This window comes from Lolium rigidum, chromosome 7 (assembly GCF_022539505.1).
Source record: "Lolium rigidum isolate FL_2022 chromosome 7, APGP_CSIRO_Lrig_0.1, whole genome shotgun sequence".
NCBI lineage: Eukaryota > Viridiplantae > Streptophyta > Magnoliopsida > Poales > Poaceae > Lolium > Lolium rigidum.
In genome coordinates this window covers 147,465,453-147,474,023 of record NC_061514.1, presented here as the reverse complement: position 1 = coordinate 147,474,023, position 8,571 = coordinate 147,465,453, and the positions used below count along the sequence as shown (strand labels likewise).

Sequence of the window (8,571 nt, the reverse complement as noted above, 5' to 3'; positions counted from 1 at the left end):
CAAGATACAAATATACAATACAAAGATCCGAGGTCATACGAGAAGATCAAATACGTCGAGTACGGACAAGATACAAATTTGGACTAAGAGTCCCGAAGATAACCGAGTGGCGTCCATAACCACCGCCCGAGCCAAGGCTGGAAGGGTAACCTTGCTAGCGTCGTCTTCATCGAACATATCTTCATACCTGCAGGTTATATCCCGTAGAAGCGACAATAAGTACGGGTTCGTACTTAACAAGACTTCAAGACGTATAAGCATTCGTCAACCGGTCATCCTTTGTACTTGAGGCACGCAGGGGACTTAGAGGACGCAAGAGGAACGTCATAGGCAATATGGTGGGGTTAAGCGGCGGCGCGCAAGCACTAAAAACCTATAGAGACACTCTAGAACGATCGTCTATCCAGAGAAGGTGAGAGAGCGTAACTAACAGTTCTATACTCTGCAAACATAACACAGCCGACGTGTTCCCCCTTCGCCAAGAAGTACTTGCAAAGGCACTCACACGGTTGTCAAGTTTTAACCATTTATTATTAGAGTTGTGCTAACTTACTATGCAAGTTATTATTAATAAACAACAGGTGCAAGTTGTCTATGGTCGAGTCATACAGCTCCAAGTCGTCCATAACCGCGGACACGGCTTATCGATAAGATGTACACCTCGGGGGTTGCCCAAATGTACCCACACGCACCGATCGACCCACTTACGACAGGTGGATATCACGGCTCGCACTCTCCTTCACGACAACAATGTCCAGGAAGCCACCTAACCAAGTTGAACCCGAATCGAAGTCCGACCGTATCTCCGAAACGGACCTAGCTGTTGCGCCAGCGTACTAGGTGGTTTAAACACACACTGGGGCGATAAACCACTTCGCAGCGGCTCCGCGACCTATACGTGCATACCAGAAACAAGGGATACAAGGCACCCAGGGGCTTCCCAAAGATAAAGAAGTAACAGGCTGGCATGCACGCGAACAACAAATGGTAAGACATTGCAAACTAGTTGTGGCCACTTGGACAAAGCCGCAGATTCGGCGGTGGTCAAGGGAGACCCATAAGCATACCCACGTGTGGTTAGAGCGCTCGGTCTCGGAACATATAACAAGAACTCGGGGTCCTAGGTTTCATGGAAACACAAGTGAGGCTGTCATAAAACGAGCAACCGACCCACCGATGCCTCCGCTAACAACTATTAACAAGTAACCATGATATCCTCAACGAGATATAACCATTAACCATGTGTCATGATTCCCCAACGAGATAACCCGATAAGATAGCATTAACGGTAATGAGATATAAACAGACACTAGCATGCACTACGACTCGCAAGGCGGACCCGATAACCAAACAATAGGCGTAGGAGGTTGGTGGTTGGTGGTGGCAATATGGGTCGCTTGAGGTAACAAGTGGAAGGGACACGTGACAAGAACGCAACTTAAAGCTAGCATGAGGGAGAAGGCAAAATAAAATTAGGTGAGCGACTTCTACAGGGGCAGAAGTATAGGGGAAAATGCTTGCCTGTTAAAGCTTGCCGAGGAACATCCGGAGAACTTGTCGTATCTCACCACACCACTTCGTGATCCTATCCGGGAAGAAGCAAATGCTGGAACACACAACGTATGCAAGTCTTACTACTACGGATAAAGAAGATCCAGCATGATCGAGATGATATGCATGACATGGCAAAGATGATGCGACGCACTTTATCCAAATTAAGCGGAATCGGAATCCCGACAATTAATTATTAGATTCAAGTTATTTATCTACCCCGCATATTAATTGTTGGTTAGCATGGCATAAGCATGGCAAGAGGTGAGCTACGCAAAATTAAACGGAACGGAAACCATATAGGGCAATTCCCAAATATCCCGCGTATTATGTATTAGGTGCGATGCAAATTATCATGAAACTACATGATGCAAGATGCAAACAGGTTTATAGATGGCATATTCAGGTTCTTCATATTTTTCTGATCGAAAAACATATAAAATACTTTTTATTCCGAGTTATGGATTAGGACATATGATTTTCACAAGATATACACATTTCCTGCGTTTTGCGGAAAACAAGAAACAAAGAGGGTTTTCTCACCGATAGAAGAAACTATGTGAAAAGGATTGGCTTTGAAATAGCCTGATTTTGGAACTGAACCATCGTTTGCCGGGCCAAGGGCAGAAACAAACCAGCTGGGCTGCTGTGACGATTTTGGTTAGTAGCTGACGCCTATTTCTTCAAGTAACTCCAGGCTGAACGGAAAGCAAAACAGAGAATGACTATTTGGTTGGGAATAGGAGATCAACTCGTGTATGGGGAAGAGGACATGGATCAAACCACGTTGTTGCAGTTCAGGTATTGATGTGGTACAAACGTACATAATCTGAGCTATGACAGGATTCTGAAAAGGAACATGGAAGTTTCAGGTACTGTGACAGAGCAAGATAACTGAAACTGTTGACAGATTTAGGTGAAACTACACAAGTCATTTTAACTGAGAAAAACAGATTTAAAAAGAGGATATCTTGGTTTTTATGCTGGGACCGCAGGGAATTGAAACTAGTAATCAAGCACGGAGCTTGAAGACATTACAGGAAACCAGAAAGTATTGATACATCGTTTGCTAACTGAAAGTAACTAGACAGTAGCTAACTGAACCTGACTCAAAACTGCACAGAAAAAGGGCGCCTTGTGCGCTGATCGACAACGAACGATCTCGAGCCTCACCTTCGGTGCAGATGGAGCAGGCCAGCCGCTAGATCAAATGACAACTGAGAAAGGGGCTCAGCCCTTTGAAGGAAATCAGGCGAAGGTCGACCAAGCTCGACACGGCTGAGGCTTGGACGGCACGAACGACTGCGAGCTGCAGCGGCGAGATATACGCAGACAACGGCATCAGCATGAGAAAGCGAAAGAGATGAATGGGAGAACAAAAGGGAACTCACGAGGAGGCTCACCACGTCGAGGGAGAGGTTGGGGAGGCCAGCGAGAAAACGGCAGCGACGATGTCGTCGACAGGTCTGTGAAAAGATGTTGACGGCGGGGTCTGTGGTGTTGACTACGGGCGGCTATTGCGCCGTGGCTTCAGCGGAGATGATGGGGACGACGTGGGCTCTCCATTTCCTCTGCTTGCTCGATTCAAAGACCCTCATGCCGGCGGCAGGGACGGCGAACTCCGGCGGCTCCTCTGACGAAACTGAATGTGTTCCCTGGAACTGTTCTTGGAGATGAAGATACAGAGGTGGAAGAGAGAAACGGCGGCGGCTAGAGGAAGGAGTAGGTTAGGGTTTGCAAGAGGCTTCGATTGGGATTAAAAGAGAGGGGAAAACAGCGTGGTGGTGTGTGCTGGAACGGAGGAAGATGACAAGAACGGAAGCCTGTCTCCTGTGAGCGAAAAGGTAAGGTGAACATCGTTTCTCTTGATGGCCTGTGGGCTGGACGTGGAGGAAATGGCAAAAGGAGATGGCCTGGAATGGTTGTGTTGTTTTGGTTAATTAAAAAAAAGAGCCAGAAGGAAAGAGTTGACCCGCTGCAATTTGAGTTTCCTCTATTTGCATGTATAAGAAAAAGATCTGAAGGAAGAAAGAAGAGAAAAAGGATAGGAAGGAATGGACAGAAAGAAACAAATCAAGGTCAACATTTTTCAAATCATATTTTATTAAAACTAGTTCTTCTAAAATATTTTAAATATCCTTGTTTCAAGTTTTGTTAAAATACGAAAAGATCGAGGAGGGTTTTTATTAAACCATACAAGAGAAATGAAAATAGAGTTTATTATAAATAATTTTGGGTTTTGAAAAAAAATCAAGGTGAGAGATGCATGATGCCATGATGATGCACAAAAGAAAAAGGAACAAACAAATCTAATAGGGGTATTTCCTGGGCCGCTACAATCGACACCACTAACAAGGAATCTCGCCCCGAGATTCCACGTCAACCTAAGGGGGAGTTGGTTAAACTATCGGATCTTCAGGCGACGTGTTGATCTTGTCGACACCACTAACAAGAGTTCTTGCTCCACGTAGATCGGCGACACCACTAACAAGAAGTCGTTGTCCCGCTGTCGATGATGCGCTTTCGTCGAGACCTTCGAAGGTCGGACCTAATAGGTGAGGCAAAGATCGTCCAACCCGCGTCGGTACCTAAGACTCGGAAAACTCAGATAAGAGAGAAGACTTGAAACGCGCATAGGTAAGAAGAGAAAGAATAGGGATAAGGAGAAAATCAGAGCTACTCAGATCTATCCAACGAATTTTCGAAAATAGTTTTGGACTCTCTAAACTCAACGACCGTTGGCAAGGTTATCCTACAGGCTGGACTAGTGGGGTACCGTCAACCTGATGCTCTGATACCAACTTGTGACGCCCCAGAACCGGTACCATGAGGATCCCAGCGAACCCGCCGAAATCCGCACGATATCGATTCTAGGAGACGCACCACCAAGCGCCTCGTACACGCCGAAGCATGCACGCGATGCGGGTGGAATCAATCACGAGCGGTAACATTACAACGAGGATTACAATAGAGCCCACAAGATACAGATATATTACAGCAACGACTTCAACGAGTCAAGATACAAATATACAATACAAAGATCCAGGTCATACAGAAGATCAAATACGTCCGAGTACGGACAAGATACAAATTTGGACTAAGAGTCCTGAAGATAACCAGTGGCGTCCATAACCCTGCCCAGGCCAAGCTGGAAGGGTAACCTTGCTAGCGTCGTCTTCATCGAACATATCTTCATACCGCCGGTTATATCCCGTAGAAGCGGCAATAAGTACGGGTTCGTACTTAACAAGACTTCAAGACGTATAAGCATTCGTCAACCGGTCATCCTTTGTACTTGAGGCACGCAGGGGACTTAGAGGACGCAAGAGGAACGTCATAGGCAATATGGTGGGGTTAAGCGGCGGCGCGCAAGCACTAAAAACCTATAGAGACACTCTAGAACAGTCGTCTATCGAGAGAAGGTGAGAGAGCGTAACTAACGGTTCTATACTCGCAAACATAACACAGTCGACGTGTTCCCCTTCGCCAAGAAGTACTTGCAAAGGCACTCACACGGTTGTCAAGTTTTAACCATTTATTATTAGAGTTGTGCTAACTTACTATGCAAGTTATTATTAATAAACAACGAGTGCAAGTTGTCTATGGTCGAGTCATACGACTCCAAGTCGTCCATAACCGCGGACACGGCTTATCGATAAGATGTACACCTGCGGGGGTTGCCCAAATGTACCCGCACGCACCGATCGACCCACTTACGACAGGTGGATATCACGGCTCGCACTCTCCTTCACGACAACAATGTCCGGGAAGCCACCTAACCAAGTTGAACCCGAATCGAAGTCCGACCGTATCTCGAAACGGACCTAGTCGTTGCGCCGGCGTACTAGGTGGTTTAAACACACACTCGGGGCGATAAACCACTTCGCAGCGGCTCCGCGACCTATACGTGCATACCAGAAACAAGGGATACAAGGCACCCAGGGGCTTCCCAAAGATAAAGAAGTAACAGGCTGGCATGCACGCGAACAACAAATGGTAAGACATTGCAAACTAGTTGTGGCCACTGGACAAAGCTGTAGATTCCGAGCGGTGGTCGAGGGAGACCCATAAGCATACCCACGTGTGGTTAGAGCGCTCAGTCTCGGAACATATAACAAGAACTCGGGGTCCTAGGTTTCATGGAAACACAAGTGAGCTGTCATAAAACGAGCAACTGACCCACCGATGCCTCCGCTAACAACTATTAACAAGTAACCATGATATCCTCAACAGATATAACCATTAACCATGTGTCATGATTCCCCAACAGATAACCCGATAAGATAGCATTAACGGTAATGAGATATAAACAGCACTAGCATGCACTACGACTCGCAAGGCAGACCCGATAACCAAACAATAGCTGTAGGAGGTTGGTGGTTGGTGGTGGCAATATGGGCTGCTTGAGGTAACAAGTGGAAGGGACACGTGACAAGAACGCAACTTAAAGCTAGCATGAGGGAGAAGGCAAAATAAAATTAGGTGAGCGACTTCTACAGGGGCAGAAGTATAGGGGAAAATGCTTGCCTGTTAAAGCTTGCCGAGGAACATCCGGAGAACTTGTCGTATCTCACCACACCACTTCGTGATCCTATCCCGGGAAGAAGCAAATGCTGGAACACACAACGTATGCAAGTCTTACTACTACGGATAAAGAAGATCCAGCATGATCGAGATGATATGCATGACATGGCAAAGATGATGCGACGCACTTTATCCAAATTAAGCGGAATCGGAATCCCGACAATTAATTATTAGATTCAAGTTATTTATCTACCCCGCATATTAATTGTTGGTTAGCATGGCATAAGCATGGCAAGAGGTGAGCTACGCAAAATTAAACGGAACGGAAACCATATAGGGCAATTCCCAAATATCCCGCGTATTATGTATTAGGTGCGATGCAAATTATCATGAAACTACATGATGCAAGATGCAAACAGGTTTATAGATGGCATATTCGGAGTTCTTCATATTTTTCTGATCGAAAAACATATAAAATACTTTTTATTCCGAGTTATGGATTAGGACATATGATTTTCACAAGATATACACATTTCCTGCGTTTTGCGGAAAACAAGAAACAAAGAGGGTTTTCTCACCGATAGAAGAAACTATGTGAAAAAGGATTGGCTTTGAAATAGCCTGATTTTGGAACTGAACCATCGTTTGCCGGGCCAAGGGCAGAAACAAACCAGCTGGGCTGCTGTGACGATTTTGGTTAGTAGCTGACGCCTATTTCTTCAAGTAACTCCAGGCTGAACGGAAAGCAAAACAGAGAATGACTATTTGGTTGGGAATAGGAGATCAACTCGTGTATGGGGAAGAGGACATGGATCAAACCACGTTGTTGCAGTTCAGGTATTGATGTGGTACAAACGTACATAATCTGAGCTATGACAGGATTCTGAAAAGGAACATGGAAGTTTCAGGTACTGTGACAGAGCAAGATAACTGAAACTGTTGACAGATTTAGGTGAAACTACACAAGTCATTTTAACTGAGAAAAACAGATTTAAAAAGAGGATATCTTGGTTTTTATGCTGGGACCGCAGGGAATTGAAACTAGTAATCAAGCACGGAGCTTGAAGACATTACAGGAAACCAGAAAGTATTGATACATCGTTTGCTAACTGAAAGTAACTAGACAGTAGCTAACTGAACCTGACTCAAAACTGCACAGAAAAAGGGCGCCTTGTGCGCTGATCGACAACGAACGATCTCGAGCCTCACCTTCGGTGCAGATGGAGCAGGCCAGCCGCTAGATCAAATGACAACTGAGAAAGGGGCTCAGCCCTTTGAAGGAAATCAGGCGAAGGTCGACCAAGCTCGACACGGCTGAGGCTTGGACGGCACGAACGACTGCGAGCTGCAGCGGCGAGATATACGCAGACAACGGCATCAGCATGAGAAAGCGAAAGAGATGAATGGGAGAACAAAAGGGAACTCACGAGGAGGCTCACCACGTCGAGGGAGAGGTTGGGGAGGCCAGCGAGAAAACGGCAGCGACGATGTCGTCGACAGGTCTGTGAAAAGATGTTGACGGCGGGGTCTGTGGTGTTGACTACGGGCGGCTATTGCGCCGTGGCTTCAGCGGAGATGATGGGGACGACGTGGGCTCTCCATTTCCTCTGCTTGCTCGATTCAAAGACCCTCATGCCGGCGGCAGGGACGGCGAACTCCGGCGGCTCCTCTGACGAAACTGAATGTGTTCCCTGGAACTGTTCTTGGAGATGAAGATACAGAGGTGGAAGAGAGAAACGGCGGCGGCTAGAGGAAGGAGTAGGTTAGGGTTTGCAAGAGGCTTCGATTGGGATTAAAAGAGAGGGGAAAACAGCGTGGTGGTGTGTGCTGGAACGGAGGAAGATGACAAGAACGGAAGCCTGTCTCCTGTGAGCGAAAAGGTAAGGTGAACATCGTTTCTCTTGATGGCCTGTGGGCTGGACGTGGAGGAAATGGCAAAAGGAGATGGCCTGGAATGGTTGTGTTGTTTTGGTTAATTAAAAAAAAGAGCCAGAAGGAAAGAGTTGACCCGCTGCAATTTGAGTTTCCTCTATTTGCATGTATAAGAAAAAGATCTGAAGGAAGAAAGAAGAGAAAAAGGATAGGAAGGAATGGACAGAAAGAAACAAATCAAGGTCAACATTTTTCAAATCATATTTTATTAAAACTAGTTCTTCTAAAATATTTTAAATATCCTTGTTTCAAGTTTTGTTAAAATACGAAAAGATCGAGGGAGGGTTTTTATTAAACCATACAAGAGAAATGAAAATAGAGTTTATTATAAATAATTTTGGGTTTTGAAAAAAAATCAAGGTGAGAGATGCATGATGCCATGATGATGCACAAAAGAAAAAGGAACAAACAAATCTAATAGGGGTATTTCCTGGGCCGCTACAATAGGCCGGAATTATGATGATTGGAATACACCTGAACCAACTCCAACGCCAATAGTGAAGAAGAGGGGTTTAATTAAATTGAATGATGAAGATATGAGGGAAGCCAAGAAGTCTCTCAAGG

At 45.6% G+C, this 8,571-nt stretch overlaps 2 long non-coding RNA genes across 4 annotated transcripts; both read right to left on the bottom strand.

The window, feature by feature from the left end:
- Positions 1–1,556: 1,556 nt before the first annotated feature.
- Positions 1,557–3,538, bottom strand: LOC124678735. 2 transcript variants are annotated; one of them, XR_006994621.1, is made up of 4 exons: positions 2,955–3,538; positions 2,725–2,860; positions 2,095–2,398; positions 1,557–1,606 (listed from the first exon to the last, which is right to left on the bottom strand). It is a non-coding gene; the product is annotated as an uncharacterized LOC124678735 (long non-coding RNA). The 2 variants fall into 2 exon arrangements; XR_006994622.1 differs by lacking the exon at positions 1,557–1,606 and having other exon boundaries at positions 1,985–2,249; positions 2,335–2,398.
- Positions 3,539–6,683: 3,145 nt separating this feature from the next.
- LOC124679096 lies at positions 6,684–8,098 on the bottom strand. Of its 2 annotated transcripts, XR_006994799.1 has the most exons (4): positions 7,515–8,098; positions 7,285–7,420; positions 6,895–6,958; positions 6,684–6,809 (listed from the first exon to the last, which is right to left on the bottom strand). It is a non-coding gene; the product is annotated as an uncharacterized LOC124679096 (long non-coding RNA). The 2 variants fall into 2 exon arrangements; XR_006994798.1 differs by having other exon boundaries at positions 6,684–6,958.
- Between the last annotated feature and the right edge of the window lie 473 nt (positions 8,099–8,571).